Source organism: Vicugna pacos, chromosome 11 (genome assembly GCF_048564905.1).
Source record: "Vicugna pacos chromosome 11, VicPac4, whole genome shotgun sequence".
Lineage (NCBI taxonomy): Eukaryota > Metazoa > Chordata > Mammalia > Artiodactyla > Camelidae > Vicugna > Vicugna pacos.
The window spans coordinates 20,862,262-20,888,070 of record NC_132997.1 but is presented as its reverse complement, the minus strand read 5'-3'; the positions used below and the strand labels follow the sequence as shown (position 1 = coordinate 20,888,070).

The 25,809-nt window shown below is 41.7% G+C and overlaps 1 protein-coding gene and 1 long non-coding RNA gene across 9 annotated transcripts in view; one reads left to right on the top strand and one right to left on the bottom strand.

The window, feature by feature from the left end:
* Positions 1-22,296, bottom strand: part of LOC140699184 (formin-2-like) — a 131,269-nt gene extending 108,973 nt beyond the window's left edge. For all 8 annotated transcript variants that reach the window (XR_012077189.1, XR_012077190.1, XM_072970928.1 and 5 more), the window contains exons 1-2: positions 22,049-22,296; positions 4,161-4,327 (exon numbers count right to left, since the gene is read on the bottom strand). The gene's annotated coding sequence lies outside the window, so the exon portion shown is untranslated. The remainder of the gene's footprint in view (positions 1-4,160; positions 4,328-22,048) is intronic.
* LOC140699198 (uncharacterized) overlaps positions 22,284-25,809 on the top strand; it is a 6,523-nt gene continuing 2,997 nt past the window's right edge. The window contains exon 1 of the long non-coding RNA XR_012077208.1: positions 22,284-22,343. This is a non-coding gene — a long non-coding RNA (uncharacterized lncRNA). The remainder of the gene's footprint in view (positions 22,344-25,809) is intronic.

The window sequence follows — 25,809 nt, the reverse complement described above, 5'->3', positions numbered from 1 at the left end:
CAATGAGCCGGGGTCCGAGGTCCACAGTAGGCTAAGGACTGGTAATACCTCATCCACAGGTTGCAAGCCAATGGCCTGAAACTTCAAATTACGTGATGTGTCATAATAGTGAATGTTTTGCTATTTCTAAAGATTTAGAAATCACAGTAAATATTTCAGGAGAGATTTTTCCCTACACTTGAGAGAGATGACTAGACCAGGTTTCAAAAGGAAAAAAATCTTTCCCCAGACCACAAAAAATACCATGATCCACAACCCAGCGGTACGACCTACCAGGCTGCAAGCACGAGCACTATTCATATGTTTTCCCTGGCTATCTTCAGAACTGCTCTAGCTTAGAATTTTGTTTGAAACATAAAACAAAAACAAACCAACAAAGCAAAAGGCAAGTGTGAGGATAATGGGCAATGCTACTCGGCCATTAGAGGAACACAATCTTTCTCATCTCTGAAAGCAGGACTACAAAAAGGGCTATCAGCCCTTTTGATGGCTGAAATAATTTTAAGTGTCATGGCCCTAATTTTGATCAGCTAATAAAGTGAACATTCCACTCAGCAAAAAGCAAAAGCTAATGTGTGTCAGGTAATATGCTAGGTATTAGTTTTCTCAATAAACAGAATTTTATTCAAGAAAATATAGAGCACCATATACTTCTGCCCTTATAATATTTTCCTCCTAAAACTGACTTGTCTTCTCTACCTCAGTAAATGGCACTACCATCCACCCAGCCACTTAAAATCAGAACCAAGGAGCCATCTTTGATTTCCTTTTTCCGTTGCCCCCATTCGAGACCCACCAGAAGAACCAGCAGCTCTGCCTCCAGAATCCATCCCACACCCACTGACCCTCTGTCACCTCCACCACCACCACATCTCACTCCACTCCTGCCATCGGTCCCTCTGGTGTTCCGGCTTCTGCTTCTGCTCCTACACAGTGCTGCCCAGAGACCAGGCCACGAGATCCATGTGCAGTATGGAACAAATATGTTCTTACCCTGCACAAAACATTCCAAAAGCTCCCACTTGAAAAAAAAATCCATTTTCCTTCCATAGCTTTCAAGACCCCAAGTGTTCTGGCTCCTGAGGCCTTTCTTTCTGTCCTCATCTCCCAAAACAGCAGCTATACAGGCCTGCAGGCTGTGCTCTGCTTAGGTCAGGCCTGCCTGCGCTCCCTGGGCCCTGTGCACCTGCCCCGGGGCTTCCTGGAATGACCCTCCCTCTAACCTGAACTCATGGCTCCTCACATTACATGTGAGACTTGCTTCACTCCACATTCACTGCCCCCCCATTCACTGATCACAGTACTTGAATTTATTTCCTTCATAGTGCTTATTAGAATCTGATGGAAATTCATTACGTATGTTTCATTTGTTTTTGTTTTTGTTTTTGATCTGTCTCACCCCACTGGGAAGAGGATATAAATTTCAGAAGAACGGAAATCATATTTCTCTTGCTCATTAATGTATCTCTGGAGCCTGCAACACTGCCTGGCATGTTGAATGAATTCAGTAAACATCTGTGAGTGAATTAACATTATCACTCAAAGCTCTTTGCCTTTCAGTATTCTTGAGATTTTAACCAAGTCAAAATGTGAGAGAAAATGTGAAATCCTTTCATCTTTTCTGTAGCATTTCTAAAGCACAATCTTAGGCCCTAAAAATGTATACAATTCCATGGACCTAAATCAAAAGGGTTGACTGAAGTTGGCTAAACCGCATGAGTAAGGTCTCCAGATCAAAACTCTAGTGCTTTTATTAGGAGTGTAGACAGAGATGAAGCGGGGAGGGGAGGGGGAGGTTTGTTCTCAGGGAAGGGAGCAAAGCTGGGGCGGGGAGAGAGCCGGTTGTGAGCTTCTTCCCACAGGGTGTTCTGTCTCAAAGGGCCACTGTCCTCGAGAGAACTGTTGGTTAGAAGTCCTCCCAGCAGCAATTTTCTGGAAACCAGCAGAGGGGCTAATTACCAGCAACTTCTCTCCCTACAGAAAAGCGCCGTCCTCCCCACAGCCCCACTAACACCTCAGTTCACATAACTCCCTGTGCTGTTACCTCTGCTTGGCTTTGGAGAAAACTCTTGACGATGCGAACCGTAAATACACACTTCTGTGCTGAAACGCTATTTAAGTGTGTGGAATAACATCTGTTACTAGAGCACCTTTAATTTCATATTTGTTTTGGATTAGATTGGACTAGGTTTGGATTTGCTAGAGAGGAAGAACAGAGCCAACAAATACAGTAAGGAGAAAATGCAGTCACAAAGCTGGGGAAAGAAACTCCCCGTTCTGAGGAAATCTCTTCACACCAGCATAAGGGACTGTATGTATTTTGCTTTTCACTGTCTATGCCACACCCAGCCGCCTTCCAAAATGACAAGTGGGAGGGGTCACTAGTCTAACACAAGAATGGAGTGAGGTGGAGGGCAAGAAACAGACTGTTTATTGATTCAGCGATTTTTAAAATGGAGGAATAGGATTATTCTATTCTTTGCAGCTTATTCCAAGTCCACATTTACTGACTGATAAGACTATTTCTGTTCTTTTTTTAAGGGGGGGGCAGGAATTAGGTTTATTTATTTATTTTTAAAGGAGGTACTGGGGATCGAACCCAGGACCTCATGCATGCTAAGCATGTGCTCCACCACTTGAACTATACTCTCCCCCAAGACTGTTTGAGCTCTAAGGGAGGAAAATGCAGTCAACTTGGGAACAGTTTTAATCAAAAAGCAGTTGTTAGGGGGAGGGCATAGTTCAAATGGTAGAGCACATGCTTAGCATGCACAGGGTCCTGGGTTCAATCCCCAGTACCTCCTCCAAAAAGTAAATAAATAAATAAACCAAATTATCTAAACCCCCGCCCCCAAAAAGCAACTGTTAGACACGCCTAGTGTTTGCCTTCGTACCATATTTATTTTACTTCCTAGATGCAAACTGATACATCTCCTAGAATACAGCTCCATAAAGCTTTCAGCCCACCACATTCCACGGGTTCTCTCTCTCTAATAACACACACCTCTCAAAAAGGAAAAGGGAGAAAAAAAATTCATTGTTAATTCTTCTCATAGAAGAAGAAGATCTACCGAGCAGTGATTAGCTGCCACGTCATAAATGAACAGACAGGCCACTCGATCAGTCTTAAGAAGAAAGCTTCACAAGCCACAGCACGTCCCGAGGACCCTTCTTTCACACGGGAAGTATCAAAAAGATCTCACAATATCTTATGTGACTTACGTCCCTAATACCGAAAGGAGACGACAGTTACGACGGGTAAAGCAGAGGAATTAGAAAAGCAGGCACACACAGACATTTTATTATTTCCTGTCACTTCCTGATCCCAGCCAGGGCTCATTCCCATTGTCTTCCAAAGCGCACATCATCGCCCGTCTCGTTCAACAGCGGGTCCACGGAGAGGAGCCGCGGGTCAGAAGCCCTGAGTAACCGGAACTAACCCGCGCGGGTGAGAGCCAGCGCTCCGCCGCCCAGACACCGGGCGCCAGCGAGTGAGCCACGCAGGCCTCCAGTTTCCTCGCGAGAACGCCCTAGGTGAGAATTCTTACCCACGTGGGTTTAGAGGCACACTCATCACATCCCCCAAGGTCACACACATACCACACACCTGAGAAAGGTTAGCAATACTCTGGCCTGAGAATGATAATCCAGCTGTTCATTATGAATTATGAAATGGCTTTGGGACTGTTGTTTGGCAGTATTAACGCTCCTGGTGAATGGGAGCCGGGGGAGAAAGCAGACAGCGCTGCTTCATGTCACCAGTCAGTACACAGACGAGCTACGAACACACTGAGATCGCATTCCGGGCCCTGGGAAACCCACCGTCTACGGGGAACACAGCTCTTGCCCTGTGGAGCTGCTTCTGAGGGCACGTCTATGGCCAGCAAAGTCAGAAATACTGGCTCAGAACCACTTCAAAGCCATCGGGCTAGCAAAGTGTCAAGAGTGGCCATCTGTTAAGAAAAGGACGTTTGGCAAATATACTGACGAATACCCTAGTGAAAAAGGAAACAAACAAGCTGAGTGGCAGAGAGGAGGAGGGCCTGCGTCACATACGGGTTTTTAAATTTTAGGCTGATTGGGGCCGACACACAGCACAGCTGCTATTCTGACTGCAGTCTGCCTCCGAGCCAGTGAGTTCTGTGGAGTCTCCTACTTACATCAAATGGAGCTGAGCTGGACTGGGCACTCTGCCCCCACGGTTCCCTGAAGCAGCCACTGAAAGGAAGGAGGAGACCCACGGCAATGATCCGCGAGCAAAGCTGCTCTGCTTCTTCTGGAGGCCCGTTCTCCTGCTGGCTGAACAGTTTCTCCAACAGAGTTCGCCCTGCGGGTGAGACACGGTCATTACGTGGGAGCACTGGCAGGTCCCCTGGCTCAGAACTCCCCCGAGGAGAGGCCAGCAAACACAGCCTGTGGAACACTGTTGCCAAGGCTACGGACTTGCGCAGAGAGAGCTCTGCAGTCAGGCCTGGGACACCACACTGGACAGGGGAGCTCTGGTTCACACCCACATCCTCCAAAACAACTCCTACTCCCGAAAAGGATGGGCCCCGTTATGAGTCCTACCTCTTCTTGTACCTGCAGAAGCACCCGACCTTCTGGATTTCTTTGAAAACCCCCCTTCTGCTCTGTGTTATCCCTGCCCCTGGCTCTCTGAGGAAGAAGTCAGTAGCCACCATTTGGGCTAAGAAATGTCAGTGGCTAACATTCAGTCTGGGATGTGGCAATGGGGAGGGGGAGGAATAAGGAAACAGGGAGGTAGGCACCAGCCTCTGAGTAGGGGAGAGGGCTGGCCAGAAGGAAAATTCACCCAGAAGAGGAAAATGGTAGAAACGCAAAATTTTCTTCTATGCACCTCAGAAACATAACTCTAGGGTAGGTCTACACAGCAGGCTTTTATTATTTCCCTAAAAGAGATAAGAAAAGAGAGGCACAAGGAGAGGAGGACACTGGCTGAGGACCGGGGCCCACCTGTCCCACGGTTCTCGGTCCCGGTCCTGGCTGTCCCTCAGATCACCTGAGAGCAGAATGAAGGGGATGGGGACTCAGGCATCAGTACCTGACTGGGCACCAACTGATTCCAACCTCAGCCAGAGCTGAGAGCTGCAAGTCTAGTCCCTCATCCATTTCTGAAGCTACTCACTCTGACTTATCATCCTTTGGGAATTTAGTCAGCAGGTGTCTGCACTAACCGTCTGCGGTAGGAGAACTACAACATCTCCCCGGTCCCATCCAGGGCCGCCCGCGGGTCACTCAGCCCCGGCCCTGCTCCTGCCCACCCTCCCACCAACAGAGTCAGTCCTCAGACTTAAAGTCACTCATCCAGAAAGGCTTCCAGTGACCCCTTCCACACTCTCATGGCATCCTTCAAAGCTTCTTTGTGTAATTATTTTAGTTAATTATTTGTGCAATTATTAATTTAATGTCTGCCTCCCTTAATAAAACAACCTCTCTGACAGCCAGCACACATCCTGCAAATCTGGCCACTTGCACATAAGAAATATGAAAACATATTTTTAGGATTTCTAAATGAATACAATGTTACGATTCTCTGATGAAGATTCATTCGCACCATGGTCGGAAGTGGAAATGATCTGCAAACTTTCTCTGTACAGGGTCAAATCGTAAATATTTTAGGTTTTACAGGCCAAGTAAGGTCTCTGTTGCACATTCTTCTTTGGCTTTATTTTGCTTTGTTTTCTTTTTAACAACTTAAAAAATCTGAAAAGCCTTCTTAGCTGGGGGCTGCACAGAGCCAGGCCCAGGTCTGTGCATCAGTCACAACGTTGAAATTTCAAACATGTTAAGTGCTCAGTCCTGCGCAGTCTAGGAGCCATGCAATTTTCATGCCTCCTATTTTTGTTTGTAAAACGAAACTAAACTCCAAATCTACCTGGGACATGTAAAACGTCAGAGCAGGGCAAAGGAGCTGTTCTCTCCACTCCTGCAGGTCACTAGAGAACACTTGTTGGTCTCCCAGGACTTTTCTAAGGAGAAATAAAAGATTTTTTTCCCTACAGAACTTAAGTTTGCCTGCAAACCTGACTGGACCCAAACACCTAGGAAATCACATCCCTCAATCCTCAAGTGATTAATTATAATGACAGTGCAACCACGTCATACATCTTACAGCAGGCCGGGAAACAGCCAGAGAACTAGTGAGATCTTTTCTGAAACTCAACATTGTATATGACAGAAAATAGGGGAGACAGGATCTTGCCTGGGGTGTGTGTGTGTGTGTGTGTGTGTGTGTGTGTGTGTGTGTGTGTTTGTATTTGGGAGCAAAAAAATGTATATTTGTATATCGAGTCAAAAATTAACAAAAGTGGCTAGGGAACAGAGTGGAAGAGGGGGCGTGCAACCCCCAGAGCTTCAGTTCCCTGAGGAGCAAACACCCCTACATCGGGAGCTCCTCAGCCACAGCTCCCCTGGGCCGGGCCACCTGTGCTGGGGGCGGTCCAGTGCGCTGCACCCTGACCCAGACTCCCAGGATGCCCGCAGCCCCGCCACAACTCCTCTGGTTTTAACAGCCTGATGTGTCTCCAGACAATGCCAAACGTCTCCTGTGTGGCAAAATGGCCCTGGATTGAGAACTCCTGCCTTAGCCTCTCTGAAGGGAAGTCCACCTCCTCGCATTAACAACAGCCCAGCTGCCCTGGGGCCTTCCTCTTACAGACCTCTCAGTGGAGACGTTTTATGTCAAACCCCACCTATCTCAGCGATCAGAAGTCAGTGGTGATCTCTGATCCCCACCCGCACTTTCAAATAGTTTGACTCCTTCAAAATGATCAGCTCCCTTGAAACTCTTGCCACTGGCAAGACCCCCTGCCATCCACAGCCTTCTTGTCCTCCCCTCCCCTTCACTAACCCTTCACCCCTTGACTCACTGCCCTCGTTTCCACCTCGATTCCTCTCATCCTTGTCATGGACACTCAGGGAGATAACTCACCTGTGACCTTGAATCCTGCCTCCTGAGCTTCCTCCACCCCCCACAGGGACCCGCCCCAGTGCCACTACCAGTACCCACACCAACGTCCAAGGCCACTCCCACCCTCCAGGGCTCGCCAACCCCCTCAGAGTAAAGCCCTGACTGAGGAGCACCCCTGCTGCCCTGCACCTCCTGCCCCGCCCACTCCAGGCTCCCCTGCCGGCCCCCTCCTCCTCCAGCACCCTGACTCCCCCACCTCGGAGCTTCTGCACCAGAACACTCTTCCCCAAATACCTGAATGACCCACTCACCCATTGTCACTTCATTCATGCATCTGCTCAGTCGTCACTGCCCGAGAGGACGTCCTGACCACTCTGTCACCCTTTCCCCCTTACTTGCCTTCACCCTGCAAAGAGCTCGTCCCTTGAGTTTAGGTCCATCTGGGGCCGACTCCTTCCCATGGAGGGAGACCCTGTTTTAGCAGATGCACTTAATTTTATGAAAAATCTCCCGGAGCCCACATCCCTCCCTACTCCCAGCTACTGTCCCAATTCCTAGTTTCCTTTACATCAAAACTACCAGCTAGATCATCAAAAAGTCTACAAATAAATGTTGATGAAAATGTGGAGAAAAGGGAACCCTCATACACTGTAGGTGGGAATGTAAACTGGTGCAGCCACAATGAAAAACAGCATGGAGATTCCTTAAAAAACTAAAAATAGAACCACTCACTATATGATCCAGAAATTCCACTCCTGAGTTTATAACCAGAAAAAAACAGAAACTCTAATTCTAAAAGGTAACATGCATCCCAATGTTCATAGCCACACAATTTACAACAGCCAAGACATGGAAACAGCCTAAATGTCCATTGCCAGATGACTGGATAAAGAAGATGTGGTGTATACACACACACACACACACACACACACACACACACACACACACACACACACACAATAGAATATTACTCAGCCATAAGAGAGAATGAAATATTGCACTTGCAGCAATGTGGATAAGCCTAGAGAATAATTTATGCATAATGAAATAAGTCGGACATTGAGAAAAGAGAAACACAAATACTATATGATATCAGTCAGATGGGGAATCTAAAAAATAATACAAATGAGTGTATACAAAAAAGAAACAGACTCACAGACATAGAAAACAAATGTGTGCTTACCACATAGTGGGGGGGGGGCAAATTAGGGGCATGGGGGTAACAGATACAAGATAGTATAAATAAAATAGATAAGCAACAGGGATTTACTGTAGAGCACAGGGAGTTATACCCAATTTCTTGTCATAACCTATAATGGAGTACAACCTGCAAAAATACCAAATCGCTGTGCTGTACACCTGAAACTAACACAATATTGTAAATCAGCTATATCTCAGTTAGAGAAGACGACTGGCTGGAATTATCTATACCTGCTACCTCGAGCCCCTCACTCCAGACCCAGCCCACTCTCATCTGACAAGTCTAATTTGACTTCCACCCCCACCAAAGCAACAGAAACTGGTAGCCAGCATTGTACCAAAAATACTTATGCCTTTATCTTACTCAATTTCTTAATCTCTCCAAGAACACTTTCCAGGCATCTTCCTGATGCTGCCCTCTGTTTTCTCTACCTCCCTGGCCACTATCTCTCAAGGCCCGTGTACTGGCTTCTCTATTAAATGTTAACATTTGAGTGCATCTGAGCTCATCCTATGGCATTCTCCCCACTCTTCCCATATCCTCTCCTGTGGTCTCTCTCAGTCTATACTCCTCTCCCTAAAACTGGGAAAGCTTTTGTAACTGCATCAACTACATGCAGCAGAAGCAACATGGTGCTTAGAAGGCATGAGGCAGCTCTGTGAAGATCCTCAAGGCTGTAGCATAGTGGCAGGAGGCCTGGGGAAGAAGATGAGAGTTCAAAAACCCACCAAACCAGCGGGAGATTTCTTCCCCCAGTATCCCTCAACCTGGACTCAACCAAAACCCAGAAGTGGGTATCAGCACTGACTGGGAAAGAAAGCTTTAGGGGGCAATCTGGCAATGTGTGTCAATAATCTTAAAAATTTCACCCCTTGACCCAAAAATTCAACTTTGGAAAATCTATCCTAGGTAACTATTCAGAGGTAGATTCAAAAAGTGATGCATCAGAGGATTATTGTGAAGATTAAATGAGATAATGCATGTAAAGTGCTTAGCACAGTTCCTGGTACTGTAATAAGTGGACAGTTATTAGGGAAAAAAAATGAAAGAAACTGAAATGTCCAACAATAATGACATAGATTTTTTTAAAGATAGCTGTATATATATATGATGGAAGGATAAATTTAGGAGTTTGAAATTTACAAATATTAACTACTATATATAAAAATCAATAAAAAAATTTTGTTCTGTATAGCACAATTCAGTATTTTATAATATCTTAAATGAAAATGAATATATGTATGTATGTATATGACTGGGACATTAGGCTGTACACCAGAAACTGAGATACTGTAACTGACTATAGTTCAATTTAAAAAAAAGAATATATATAAATGATGGCCTACTATACAGCCATCAAGTCCTGTTGTTATAGAAAGAACAACAACTTAATTAATGTAAACACATTGAATATATGGAAAGGAATAAGAAAAGTAACACTCAACAGATATCACTGGAGAATACCAGTGCACCCACCAGTCATCACTGGTAACAGAATAAATGGGAAATAAATGAAGCATTTAGTCTACCTTTCCTGGAATGAACTGTATTTTAGGGTAATAAAACATACCTAGTGATTAAAGAAGTTCGCAGTACAGAAAAATTCCAGCCAAAAAATGCGAAGAAATGACAATATTAGAAAATTGCAATCTGTAATGACTCGCTCAATGAATAGATGGGAAACCCATTAGAAAAAAAGATCAATTGAAAAATTTGCAAAGAAGAGATCAAACTGTCATCTCCAAACCCACAAGTCCTTCACAGAGTCAACACAACTGAGACAGGCAAACACAGTGAGCCTCTTGATGGGCGGGGTTATAAAGTCCACAGGGCTGCCCATCAAGCACATGTGCTGTCCCTCTGGGAAAAGCACGGGTCAAACCATGTCAGATTGGACCTAACCTCTCATCTCGGGTATCAGAGAGCTGTGTGAATGCGCTGATCAACAGGTAACACTAAACGAATTCTATACGCATTCAATACAATAATGAAGTTATGGCATATTCAAAGTACATTTTTGAGATGCAAATTTAAGTATTTGAGATTAAAATAACATGATGCCTGGAACTTGTCTCAAATTAGTTCATAAAAGAAGGGTGGCAGGTTGGGGGACAGAGGGAGACGAAGCTATTATGGCATCGATAACACTGATAATTCCTGAAGCTGGGTACATGGGACGTCATCATACTTCTACTTTTATGTATGATCAAATTTTCACAATAAATATCTTAAATCATGCTACTAAAATGATTTAAGGACATGGAAAATGTGTCACAAGTGTTATGTGAAATAATCAAGATTACAAAGCTCAGCAAGGCATGCTCCTGATTCTGCAAAAATAGCAGATGTGACTTCGCTTATTAAAGAGTCACACCACTGTGGTGAGAACATGGAAAGTTTTCCTTGTTTCTAGGACCCGCACACTAGCTGGACTGCACCGATCTCCCTTTCTGACCAGTGAATGTAGTTTGACTAGAGCAGGGGGAGTGGACAGAGACATGACCTTCTGTTCTGCTTCCTACAGTTGATGGCCAGGGATTTTACTGGGGCACACAGGCCCTATCAGACATCAGATGTCCTGCATCTCAGCTGGGGACAATGGGCTGACCTAAGGCTTCTGAACCAAAGCTTACTTCTTAACTGAACAAACTAGCTGGCTGTGACCAGGAAACAGAGGCCCCCAGGTTCCCTCTGGCACCCCCTTCCCCACCCCACCACCCACCCCACACTGACAAGCAGTTCAGGGGGCCCCCCAAATCCTGGGCCTTCTACTCTGCTCCTTGGTCAAAGCACCTGTTTCTAGACTGGATGTGTCGATCACACTAACAAATGAAAATAATTGGCCCTAGAATATGAATAAGCATAACTTTTCTAAGTGCTCTGCTATTTAAACCATTTTACTTCATATTTTCATTCATTACGTACTCAACATTTACAGAGCTCTTACTACATACAAAGCAGCATTAACAGGTTGGTATAAACTCCATAGGCACCCAGGAAGCACCTCTGGTGAATCTTTGACTCCAAGTACGTGGGCAGGAGAGGGGTGCAGCTTCTCAGGCTCTCCCTTCCTCCCAATAACAGAAGACCCAGTGGGAGGGGCAGTCTTTCTATTCTTCAAACCCAGCCTCCAACTGTCATTTTATAAATTAGGAAATGCAGGCCCAGGAATGCTAGGTCACACTGTCTTTACCTAGGAAAGCTCGTCTCACTAATCACATACATCACATACCTAATGGATGGCTGAAGAAATCTAGGGGAGTTCTTTCTCTTTTTTTATAGAATGGTGTCCTTTCTGCCCATCCCTTTCCACTGTAAACATCTGTCACTAGACTCCATGAGGCCACCCAGGCAAAGCAGTGCAGCCTAGGCAACCAGGAGCTTAGGCTGTGGAGCCCCTGCTTGGGGCCTCCTGATGCTGCCACCGCCCCAGCTGTGGCCTCAGACAACTGACTTGACCCCTCTTAAGCCTCAGTTTCCTTGCCTATACCTGGAATAATTATCCTCACTGCCTCCTATGACAGTTTTTAAAATTAAATTAAATAATTTTTGTAATGGGCTTAACATAGTGCCCAGTAAATGTTACCTATTACCTTTTTTTTTCCTCAAAGGCTCTGTACTTGGATAAATAAAAATTTGTCTCAATTTAATGGAAGTCATAAGTAAATAATGGAATCATAAGAATGTACCCAGAATCTAAAAGAAAAAATATAAGCAAGGTTAACACAGATTAAAATATCTTCAACCATCAAGTGTTTTTTTTTTTTACATTTAGCGTATGTTAATTATATCAACAAGGTAAATATTTATGATTTTCCTAGCTACAATTCTTTTTTTTTTTTTAACATTTTTTATTGATTTATAATCATTTTACAATGTTGTGTCAAATTCCAGTGTTCAGCACAATTTTTCAGTCATTCATGGACATATACACACTCATTGTCACATTTTTTTCTCTGTGATTTATCATAACATTTTGTGTATATTTCCCTGTGCTATACAGTGTAATCTTGTTTATCTATTCTACAATTTTGAAATCCCAGTCTATCCCTTCCCACCCTCTACCCCCCTGGTAACCACAAGTCTGTATTCTCTGTCCATGAGTCTTTAGATTCCACATATGAGCGATCTCATATGGTATTTTTCTTTCTCTTTCTGGCTTACTTCACTTAGAATGACATTCTCTAGGAGCATCCATGTTGCTGCAAATGGCGTTATGTTGTCGGTTTTTATGGCTGAGTAGTATTCCATTGTATAAATATACCACATCTTCTTTATCCAGTCACCTGTTGATGGACATTTAGGCTGTTTCCATGTTTTGGCTATTGTAAATAGTGCTGCTATGAACATTGGAGTGCAGGTGTCATCCTGAAGTAGATTTCCTTCTGGATACAAGCCCAGAAGTGGGATTCCTGGGTCATATGGTAAGTCTATTCCTAGTCTTTTGAGGAATCTCCACACTGTTTTCCATAGTGGCTGCACCAAACTGCATTCCCACCAGCAGTGTAGGAGGGTTCCCCTTTCTCCACAGCCTCTCCAGCCTAGCTACAATTCTTAACTTCAGTTTAAAAAAAGATGCTTTCATTGTCTGTTTTACTATTTTATTAAATTAATGATAAAATCATATTCACCCAATGACAGTCAGGGAACTTACTAATCATTAATGCTCTCCAATTATTTCTGCACTAATTCCCTCTCCCTCCTCCCACATACACTTACACACTATTAACTTTAGCACGTGGAATCTCTTTGCAGGCTTAAGCTACAGTTGTCCCACAGCATCTGTGGCGGATTTGTTCCAGGACCCCCTCAGATATCAAAATCTGCAGATGCTAAGTCCCTTATATCAAATGGCTTAGTATTTGCATATTACCTATACGCATCCTCCCTTATACTTTAAATCATCTCTGGATTACTTATAATACCCAATACAATGCAAATGCTCTGTAAATAGTTGCTGGACCCAGCAAATTAAAGTTTTGCTTTTTGGAACTTTCTGGATTTTTTGTTTTTAATTTTTGACCTGCTGTTGGTTGAACTGGTGGATACAGAGAACCTGTAGATACAAAGGGCCGACTATATCTATATCTATAAATACTCCTCTAGCACTGGTAAGCAAACATCACAGGGCTAGATAAACATAGAAACAACAGCCAGGGGACAATCTGAGAGGACTATTTACCATCACAACACACACAGTGATCTTGCACAATGAAGTAAAATCATCAGTCCCTACACTGGAGTGCTGTCAGGTAAGGAAGCCATGACATTATATAAAGCAAGAAACCTTCTATATGAATAGAACTATACAATGAAAAAGGCATATCCACAACTATTGTCAGCTTTGTAAAGCAGAGCAAGAGTTTATCATCATGATTTCATATGGACTCGAGTGTTCATACCAGCACTATTTACAATAACCAAGACATGGAAACAATCCAAATGTTCATCAACAGATGACTGGATAAAGAAGTTGTAGTATATTTACACAATAGAATACTACTCTGTCATAAAAAGTAATAAAATAATACCATTTGCAGCAGCATGGATGGACCTGGAGATCGTCATTCTAAGTGAAGTAAGCCAGAAAGAGAAAGAAAAATACCATATGGTATTACTCGTATGTGGAATCTTAAAAAAAAAGACACAAATTAACTTATTTATAAAATAGAAACAGACTCATACACATAGAAAACAAACCTATGGTTGCCAGAGGGGAAAGGGGGTGGGAAGGGATAAATTCGGAGTTGGAGATTTGCACATACTAACTACTACATGTAAAATAGATAAACAACAAGTTTCTTCTGGATAGCACAGGGAACTGTATTCAATATCTTAAGGTAACCTACAGTGAAAAGAACATGAAAATGAATATATGTATGTATAAATATGCCTGAAACATTACACTGTACACCAGAAATTGATAAACATTGTAAACTGACTATACTTAAATAAAAAAGATGAATATTTCTAAATCCCCAAAAAAGCAAACCAAAAAAAAAAAAAAAGAATTTATCATCATGATTTCAAAGAAACCAAATGAGGAATGAAAAGATTCTAGAATCTGCCTGATGTCATAGACTTGGCAGCACCAAAACTGGACACGTACTCTGCTCTCCTAATTTTTATTCTAAGCACCTCTGGGAAAACTTCTGACCAACATTCTGTACTAAGATATAAAAGAGACCACAAGGTCTGTGCCCTGCAGGGGCTAACAACTAATCACACTGACCAAAGCTCAAGAAGGAATACTTTTAAGTGCATTCTATTCAGAACATACTATCTTAATTAAACATCTCTAGTGGAACTGGGGGGCAGGACATAGCAAAGACAAGATATAACCAAGCTCTTAGGGGTCATCATGTGCCGAATAATCTCCTGGGTTCACCAAAGGATATCATCGTGAGGAAAACATGCTCCCTGTCCTTAACTAATGACAATATAATAGGCCAACGCAGGCAGGACACTCTTGTAGAAGAGATGTAGACAGAGTATGGGCTCCTGACCAGTGATAACACAGAGCAGGGAGAGTCCCTGGCTCCTTCTCTGTCTACTGGAGACTATAAAGTGTCCAAACAGGAAGAGAAACTTTCCATACTGATACTAGCTCTTGGAGACAACAGGAGACCTCTTTCCCACTAGCCTTGATGATACATGCAACTTTTCTGTTTTCATTGGACCCAAATACTAACAATTGTTTGTTGTTATTAGGATTAATGACTCAGTGACAATCCACCACTTAATTTCCAGTATTTTAGAGCCAGAAACCTTAGAGATTATTTGGCTTAATACTCTAATTTTTCCTGCAAAGAAATCGAGAGCCTAATACTTAGGTAACATGTCCCAGCTCATACACAGGGGAAGGTTAGGTGTGAGTTTTGGGTTATTTTATGTACCATAATATCATTAATTTGTAATAGTCTGTTTTCAATTTATACTTTAACAGCCTAGAAACATATAGTGGATATTTTTTCCTTTTGGATATTTTTTAATGGTTGAAGGATGAATATAATTGCTATATTTTGAAAGGTATCAATATAAGTTTTTATTTCTACAGGCCACATCTCTTATGCAAAATGAATTAAATAAGTCTCATTACGTTAATTTTTTCTGATATCATAGCTCAGACATATCTATTTAATAAATTTCTCTTGAAATCCTATATTATCTACCAATTTAAATCATAAGAGGAAATGCAGTTGACCAGCAAATCCAGAGTTAGACATCAATGATGATTCCTTAAGTTCATGATGTAGAGAATAGAGAGAGATCACATATTATGTATCATCATATACTGATGGCCTATGCTGGATAAATAATAAAAACAGACAAGGCCAATTACAATCACATGGAAATTAACATGTCTAATGTCAGATCCAAAGCGCTGCAAGTTTTACAGTGGAAGAGTGGCTCTTATGAGAATAAACATTTCGCAATTTCTCAAGAAAAGAAGGCAAGTGAGTGGTCAGATGGCTGGATGGGTCATGGGAGGAGCAAGGACCCAAGTGGGCCCCACCTGCAGAGATGACACCCACAGCTCAGGAGGGAACTCAGCACAAGGGGCCAAGGTCCCTGCTTCCCAGGGCTCAGAACCCACTGGGCCCATGGCTGGTGCTGATCCAGACACTCTTACAGCAACACTCCCACACTCGGGCTCAAAACTCCAGAGAAAGAAGGAAGCCTTAGATATTTTAAACTTATAAAATGCAGATAGGGTACAGATGTGCTGGTTTTCTTAGTCCTTAATATTAAGTGCCCATAATGTATCTTCATAATAGTTTTGAAGAAGGTGACTGCTCTGTCTGATGAAGCAGGACTCACATGTGTTGCATTTTTTTCTTTTACCTGAACTAAGAATATGGAGAAAAAGTAGCAAAAAAAAGTGTTCAAAATCAATTACAATAAAACATCACACAGAGACAGAGCATTCAAAAAGTGACCTGATAGAGAGAGCTCTGACTACAGTCACTACATAGTCACTACTAAAATTTGTATAAATTTAAAGTTCAATTTTGGCATCCATGAAGGCTTTTTTGGGGGGAGAAGAAAAGAAACCGTGAAACTTCAACTGTATATAAAATAGAGAAACAACAAGTTTCTTCTGTACATCACAGGGAACTATACTCAATATCTTGTAATAATGTATAATAAAAAAGAATATGAAAACAAATATATGTGTATATATATATGACTGAAGCATAATGCTGTACAACAGAAATTGACACAACATTGTAAACTGACTATAACCCAATAAAAAAGAAAGAAGAATCTATGAAACTTCAATTGATCAAGGACTAAAACATGACAAGAACAAGCTGAGAAATTTACTCTAAAGAATCTAATAAAATTGCCCAAAGAATATCCTAGAACATATGTGACAATGACAAACAACCCCTCTCAGGACCTATGTTAGATTATGGATTTCTCCAGTAATTTCTTCAAAGATCATGAAATAAATCAAAGTTCAAAGAAAACAATATAAAAATGTCAAAAGGAAAATGCCTTTAAAAACTTCATGTCAATCTATTATGTTAAATCCATAAAAGCAAGTCTAATAAATGTCAGCTTTAAAATAACTCTGAGTGAAGGGTTTTTCACAAATTTAAAGCAGTCTCGTAAAAGGAATGAGACACACTGATCATAGTTGCCACTCAACTTTTGAACTCAAACATCAGATTGACTCTTGCAGTTGGAAGGAAAGTCAGTGGTCAAGTTCAGCCTCTCCAGGGTTGTGGTCACCTCATAGATCTCCAGCCAGTCTCTGAACATCTCTAATCAGTCTCTGAACATCTCCAGTGAATAGTGCAATCACTCCACCTGGGACCAGCCATTCCAAGGCTGGACACCCTAGGATGGATGCCTCCCTTATGCTGCATTGAATCACAAAGCTAGCAAATCCATCACCTTCATCCTGAACACATTCAATCTTCTGCTTGAACATAAATCTCAGGTTTAAAATTTGTCCTGGTAGTTAATGGAGAGCCATAGAATAATTCTGAGAAGAATGTTAAAAATCTACCTGGAAAGGAGGAGATGAGGTTTTTGTTTTTGTTTTAATTTTGGAGGTAAATTTTAACAGGAAATTAGTGAAATTGGCTAGCTGGATACAAGAAGGAAATGTGAGGAACTTACTAAGTTGTACACATCCCAGGTTTTTGCCAGAAGAGACTGGGTAAAGGATTGTGCAGACGCTATTACCACCCACCAGGGCAGGCAATGAACAGGGGAGCAGAGTGGGTTTGGAGAAAAGGGAAGTTCAGTTTGCATCACGTCCCATACCCATACAGAGAATTTGAAAAAGCAGCAGGAAATTTGAGTCTGGAATTCAGAGAGATCTGAGCCAGAAATTTGAATCTGGAGTCATAAAAACACAAGGAATGGGTTCCTGAGGATAGATGTTAAGACGGACTAAGCATGAAGCTTAGGGGAAGTGGTATTTAGTTAACAAGGGTCAGGTGGAAGAAAAGGATGACAAGAAGATACATAAAAGCCAGCCCAAAATATAGAAGGTAAGCCAGAGAGAAATAAGTAACAGAAACCAAGAAATTAGTGTTTCTCTATTTGGACTAAATATACATTTGTTTAAATGACGCTTTTGAAGAATTTTAAATAATTAGAGATTTTTATTAATGTTGAGTGTAAAACACAACCTACTAAATTAAAATATAAATAATGTTTCTGGATTTTAGGATTATAGCTCCCCCAAAAGGGCACAGCTTCACAAAAACTGATCCTACATAAGGTCAAAAAGAAAGCCACAGTAATTTCAAAAGATTCTACAAAGTGTATACTAACTTCTCTGATTGTTTCAATTATTTTGCAGTAAACAAATAAAAATTTTGCTTTTAAAATCCCATATGACTATTGTGATATTGTGATTTATAATGAGAAATATGTGTTTGGTCTTTGACCAATTTCTGGAAAAGATCTCCTAAACCTTTGGAATTTCATAAGTGATTGAAGTAAAAAAGGTGTCTTGATATTCATAACAAGCTACACCTGAGTTTATGTTAATGAGGTGACTTGCAGATAGCATCTAAGGATGGGGTTGGTGGTCAGGGGGAACCAACTGAGTTATTAGAGAGTTGGAACTTTCAGTCCCACCCCTGACTTCCAGGGAGAGGAGAGAAGAGCTGGCGACTGAGTTCAATCATCAGTGGCAATGATTTCATCAGTCAAGCCTGTGTAATGAAGCCTCCATAAAAACCCAGAAGGTTGAGTTTCAGAGAGCTTCTGGGTCAGTGAACACGTGGAGATTCAGGGAGAGTGGCACACAGGAGCTCCACACCCATTCCCCATACCTTGCCCTGTGCATTTCTTCCATTTAACTATTCCTGAGTTATATCATTGTATAATAAAATGGTAATCTGGTGATTGAAATGTTTCTCTGAGTCCTATGAGCTTCTCTAGAGAATTAATGAAACACATGGAGGGGATTGTTGGAACCTATAAGCTGCTCAGTCACAACTTTTGATTGGTATATGAGAGCGGGCAGTCTTGCAGGACTGAGCCCTTCATCTGTGGACTCCAACACTATCTCCACATAAACACTGTCTGAATTGAGTTGAATTGTAAACACCCAGCTGGTGTCACAGAGAATTGCTCACTGGTGTGGGGAGAAATCCCTAACATCTCAATTAGTGTTAGACTCTTTTAACTATGAAGTATAGGTACTATTAACTAACCTTTAGGTTTAAAAATATTCATAAGGGAGATCATATAATTCTTACAACTGAAAGACACTGAAAACATTTCTTTACCCTCAAAATAACTAGAAATAATACAAAAATAAAATACCATTCCCATGAGCAATGAAAAATATGAAGTACCTAGAAACTAGCTCAGCAAAGAAAACACAAAGCTTCTTTAAAGAAGTCTAAAACTCTATTAAAAAGACATAAAAGATGATCTGAACAAATGGAGATCTTTCATAAAGGAGATCTTGGATAATATTATTATAAAGCTTATAGTCCTCAATATCATTTACAAATGTAATAAATTGAACAGCATCAGGATTTTTTAAATAAACTTAACCACTTATTTTAAATTTATATAGAAGACTGCAAGGTCCATCAAGAATTAAGTCTTAATGATGTTGAAACTTTGAAAACTCCCAGTTTATCCCTCCCCTCAACACTTTTCCATTTGGTAACCATAGTTTATTTGCTATGTCTGTGAGTTCAACTCTAGTTTGTAAAAATTTCATTTTTGTCATTATTTTTTGATATCACATATATATGATATATGGCATTTGTCTGTCTCTGTCAGATGTAATTCACTTAACATAATAATCTCTAGGTCTATTCATGTTGTTGCAAAAGGTGTAATCTCATTTTTTAAAGGCTGAGTCATATTCCATTATGTATTTATATACCACATCTTCTTTATCTAGTCATCTATTCATGGACATTTATCCTGCTTCCATATCTTGGTAATTGTAAATAGTGTGGCTAGGATCACTGGGGTGCATACATCTTTTCATGTTATGGTTTTACTCAAATATATGTCCAGGAGTGGCATTGCTCAATCATACAGTAACTCTCTTTTTAGTTTTTGGGGGGAACTTCCGTATTATTCTACATATTGGCTGCACCAGTTTACATTACCCACAACAGAGTAGGAGGGTCCCCTTTTTCTCCATACTCTCCCCAGCATTTATTCTTTGTAGACTTGTAAGGATGGCCATTCTGACTGATGTGAAGTGGTATCTCATTGTAGTTTTGATTTGAATTTCTGACAATCAGTGATATTGAGCATCTTCTTATGTACCTGTTGGCCAGCTGTCTGTCTTCCTAGAGAAATGTCTATTTAGATTTTCTGCCCATTTTTGATTGGGTTGGTTGTTTTCTTTTACATCATGTTATATGTGCTGTTTGTATATTTTGAAATTTAATCCCTTGTCAGTCTCATCATTTGCAAATGTGTTCTCCCATTCTGTACATTGTCTTTTCATTTTGTTTTTGGATTCATTTGCTGTACTTAATCTTTTAAGTTTAATTAGGTCCCACTTGCTTATTTTTGCTTTTATTTCCATTACACTATGGAGGTGTTGGAAAAAATATTAACACAGTCCATAATTTGCAATGTCTTGGCTCTTGCTTCTGGATACAAAATAAGAAAAGGTCCTCACTGAGGACCCTCACCAGGACACAGCCAGGAAGAGCCAAATGTACAGCTGGGGGAGAAGAGCCAAATCCTGGGAAGAAGTACAGGCATTTGAGACCCAAGCTAGACTTGGATCCTGCCCCCAAATACCAGAAATATGATCTGTGGCACATTGTATAATGAATTACTGGCTCAGATTCTTATATGATTCTTCCTTCATAATCTGAATTTTGAGTATGCAGGAAATGTCCTTTGGTGACCCCCACATTCCAGTTCTGTCATCCACGGGAGAGCCAGTGGCTTTCTCCCAGTTGTGTCCCAGGGAAAGACAGACACTCCCAGTAAACTCCCAAGGACTGAACCTGATTGTCAATCTACACAAGGCCAGGCCAGGAAAGAGCAGAAGCTGATATTGACAAGCCTTCCAGAACTGTGACCCCCCCAGACTGGTCACACATGCATCCATGGACATGCAAACTTCCTCACACTCAGAGGGGAGACACAGTGGCAGAATATGATGCTTCCCAGTAGCTACCCATCCTCAAGCTTCAATCAGTTCAAGTTGCACCGCTGGTAGCCACATTTCAGTCTTTATTAAGTAGTTACTTATTTATTTTAGCTTTTCCTCCATTATTTTCTATTAAATCTTCCAAAGCCAAAGGTTACTTCCCATAAAAAATGAAGAAATTAATTTTATATCAGCCAACTAAAGAATGACTGAACTATGCTGGCATATACATTCGCATGCAGATTTGGAAAAAGTCATAGGTTTATTAAAATAAAGTGAAATATATTATTGATTCTCATGCAATTCATTCTTTCATTTGCATTCATACTGCATTATGCAAAGTGAATTACATTTGGGATAAAGCAGTAACAAACTGGTTAAAAAAATCCTTTCTGAAATTCCAATTCAGTTAAGAATTAGACAATTCACAAAAGACTGTACTTTATATGGAAATGGTAATAAAACCTTGAAGGGAAATGAGGCAGGGAGGTGGGACGGATAGTGATGCATGGGACTGTCATCATTGTTCTCACTGGGTGATCACTACAAGGGATCCTGGGAGATCTTACTGACAAGCAGGCATTTGAGCTGAGACCTGAAGGAAGGAGGGAGACCACCACGTATGTGTCCAGGGAGGATTCAACGCAGAGGGAAGAGCTAATGCCAGGCCCTGGGGCAGGACATTCTCAAGAAAGTAATGGACAACCCACAGAATGAGAGAATTTTTTTCCAAATCATATTTCTGAAAAGAGCATTTTATCTAGAATACATAATTGCTAATACATACTGCTCCAAAGAAGATATACAAATGGCCAACAAGCATATGAAAGCAGCTCAATATCGGGGAAGCGCAATCCAAAACCACAAGGAGATGCCACTTTAGAACCACGAGGATGACTATATCAAAAAGATAGACGATAAGAGGTGTTGGCTATAATGTAGAGATAAATTGGAACCCTCATAGTCTGCTATTGGAAACATGTAAAACGGTGCAGCCACTTTGGAAACAGTCTGGAGTTTCTAAAAAGGCCATTGAGATTCCTTATAACCCAGCCATGACAATCTCAGGTATGCAGCTGTGAGAAATAAAACCTAGATCCCCAAAAAACTGGTTTACAAATGTTCACAGCAAAATTATTTCTCATAAAAAAAAATTGAAAACAAATTGCGTGGACACCAGTTCACATAACCCGTCTCCATCCTGAGGCGCAGCCCCGCCCCCAGACCACAGGAGCCAATCCGCGCGCGCCCTTCCCGGCCTCGCCCCAGAGCCCTCCTGAACTGCGCCCCTCCGTCCGCCTACCGGCCCGCCCGTTGGTCAGGCAGGGAAGCCGCGGTTGGCAGTTGGTCTGAGCGTCTGGCCGTTCCGACGCCCCGCAGCTCCCCTGAGGCTGCTGCTGTGGTGGTGGCGGCGGCGGCGCGGTCCCTCCGGGAGGAGCGGCGTGGGCCTAGCAGCGGCCGCGGAGTGTTGAGCCCAGTACGGCGGCAGCAGTGGAGACGGCGGCAGGCGCGGGCCCCGAGCTGGTCCGCGGGCAGGTGTTCGACGTGGGGCCGCGCTCCAGCAGCCTCATCCGCGAGGGCTCCTACCGCGTGGTGTGGTGAGTGTCCGCGCCCCGCGTGCCGGCCGCGCCCTTCCGGCCTCCCGCTCCGCCTCGTCGAATGTGGCCGTTGCGCCGGCCTGACCCGCGACCCCGACCCTGGCCGGACCGCAGCCGGGCTGCCCCGTCGTCCGCGCGCCGGGGGTCTCGAGCGGGGTCGGGTCGCTTGGGCGGGGGCGTTACTCGCAGCGCTTCCCGGGCGGCCCTCGATGGCCCGCGGAGTGGGGGAGGGGAGCGGGGGTCGGAGGCCGGGACCCGGGGAACCCGGGACCTCAGGACGCGAACGGACCCCCACCCCAGAGTGCTCGCCTAGCGGCCTTCCCTTGACGTCCCCATAGTGAAGCCGCGAATTACCTCAGATGCTTGAGGGGGCAGCTGTGGTCTGGTTCTCAGCGGCGGGTGTGCACAACCCCGAAGTCATCGTCTTGTTTTCCCCCCTCCCCTGCCTTTTCCGCAGTCGGCTTTGGTTCAGCACCTTCCGTGGTGCCGGGGTGCTCCCCTGCGCAGGCTCTCTAAAAGGCATGTAGTGGCACCAGTGTGTGTGTGGAATGTCTCCATCTTCAAGTATTTAAATGGGTTTGGGCATGGTACTGTTCGCGTTTCAGGAAGGGTAAGTCAGCATAGCTGTTGTGATTTATTTAAGGAGTCTTTTGGAGTTGGCCCTAATTTGACTTTTCCCCCCTTATACCCCGCGTCAGCTCTCGTACTAGCATAAAGGCTTCCAGAGGTTTTATCACAATGACTGTGGACTTTTCCTGTTAAAGCTTTAGTGGCCAGTGCCACTTTCCATTAGTAAATTTTGTTTTCCCTTCTGCTTTAACCCATAGTGAGTGGTTTTAGTTAATACTGGCATTGACATTTTTTAGCTCTTAATTTTATATAAGAAAAAAGTAAATTAAAAAAACTATTATTCATATAGTTGAACTTGTTTTGTTTTATGAATTGCTAATTTAAATATATGCCTAATTTATACATATATATACTAATATATATAATATATAAAGCTATATTAAAATATATAAAACTAATACATATATAATGTATACTAATATACGCTAGTTTAAACATACCAATATAAGTGTATTTATATATTTATATAAATTTAAATAGTAATTTAAATATATTAAATACTAATTTAAATATATTGAATTTATATAAATATATACTGTTGAATTTTCACCACTTAAAAATAAGGCCAGTAAGTTGTTTTTATTACCTTGGTATGTAGGAAACTAGAGATAAAATATCCAATATATATGGATTGTCAGGCTGGCCCTGAGCGGGCATTCGGGACCCTGGACTCCAGGAGGGCTCCCTCCAAGCCCCCCTCCTCTGCCTGAGGGACTCAGTTCAAGCTACTGATGTTAGCACTTCTCCGTTACAGACTCGGCTTAATTCTAACCTATGTCCTGTATATTTTTGATGACAGGAATCTTTTTTTTTTTTTAATTTTGCATTTCTCCAGTGCCTAAGACACCACTGAGACTCGGGATGTGATTATTTCCCTTAGAAAGCACCTCCGGCTTTGGGGCACAGAGAGAAACTAGAAATAAGATTGAACTATGTTAACACAATTCAGGCACAAAATAATGAGGGTGTAGAGTTAAGGTAATGGCAGAGGGGGTGAGGAAGGGGCTACCTGGGGCCTTTAAAAGTTTGAATTTCACTTTATTTTCTTGACCATAGTACATCTAATTAGGTGGAATCTGAAAAATTTGGAACCGTGGAAAGCAAGTAAAAATCGCCTGTAAGGCCAACCATCAAATCCATATTTTTTGGTTTAATTCTTAATTTTTTGAATGTATGTATTCTCACTCTTGCTTTCTCACTATATACATTTATTTTAAATGATATTTTAATACATATTGTATTTTTAAGCAAATTAACATTATACTGTTTTGAATTTTATTTTTCATCTTTACATATATTTAGGTATTTTACAGCATGTTGCTAAAGAATTTTCCACTATGTGATATTTAAAAATTCAGTTGGGGGGATAATAGCTCAGTAGTGGAGCACATGCTTAGCATGCACAAGGTCCTGGGTTCAATCTCAGTACCTCCATTTAAAAAATAAATAAAATAAAAACTCAGTTGATTAACTATTTTAGAGTTTATTTAATCAATTCCATTCATTGGATTTTTGCTTCAAATCTTATTTCATCTAAAAATGTGTACAGCTAAAAGATAAGGATTTTAAAGGGCCTAAGAAAAAGACCTTTCTCACACCCTAAAGTGTTAATTCATTTCTTGATATCAAATATTCAGTGTTCAAATTTCTCCAGATGTTCAATAAGTGTGTTTATCTGTTTGTTTTTGGCATTTTGTTTGTTCAGATATTCAGTTTTGTTCAAGCACCTAAGTAAGATCTGTTCATTGCAATGATATGTATAGTTTGCACATTGTGATTAATCCATCCTTTTCTTGGTATCTGGTGTGAGATGTGAAGTGTAAATGAAAAAAAAATGCGTGTAAACATGTTTCAGACTGTGCTTAGCATGTGTTCAGTATCCACTAAGACTCTTGTCTTTTCCCCTTGGTTTCATCAGGCAGCTGCTTGTTTTGTTTGTTTTTAAGGAACCAGCCTTTAGATTTCTTTCTTTCTTAATTTCTCAGTTCTCTCATTCATTTATATCTGTTTTCATTTTTCCATCTTTTACCTTCTTTTAGGATTTCTTGCTGATCTCATAATGTCTTCATTTATTGAAAATTCAATTGCACACCTTCCACACACCAGGCTTTGTGCCACGTGTTGGGAATGCAGTGGTCAGCAGATAAAGATGCTCTGTCCCCAGGAAGCTTATAGTTGAGCCCAGAATTTAATTCTCTTTAATTAATAATAAAAATATATCTATATACAGATACATAGGCATATGTATGAGTGTAGATATGGCTGCTTTCTGTAATTTTTGTTATAGAGTCATATTCTCATCATTGTCTAAATCTCTACTGTATAATGTTGAATCATAGAAAATTGTTGATATTCAGGATCAACACAGGATCAACCCAAAGAGGAACACACCAAGGCACATGGTCATCAAATTGACCAAAATGAAGGATAAGGAGAAAATATTAAAATTAGCAGTAGAAAAGCAACAAAAAACATACAAGGGAACTCCCATAAGGCTATCAGCTGATTTTTCAGCAGAAACTCTACAGGCCAGAAGGGAGTGGCACGATATATTTAAAGTAATGAAAGGGGAAAACTTACAACCGAGAATACTCTTTCCATCCAAAGTGTCACAGATAAATGGAAGCTAAAAGATTTCAGCACCACCAAACCAGCTTTACAACAAATGTTAAAGGACCTTCTTTAGTCATCAAACCATAAGAAAAGAAAACAAAAAGAAGAAAGTGGAGAAAAAACTAAAAAAGACAGACCTACAAAAGATTGCTTTGGCTTTTCAGTGTCTTTTATGGTTCCTTACAAATTTTGGAATTGTTTGTTCTAGTTCTGTGAAGAATGT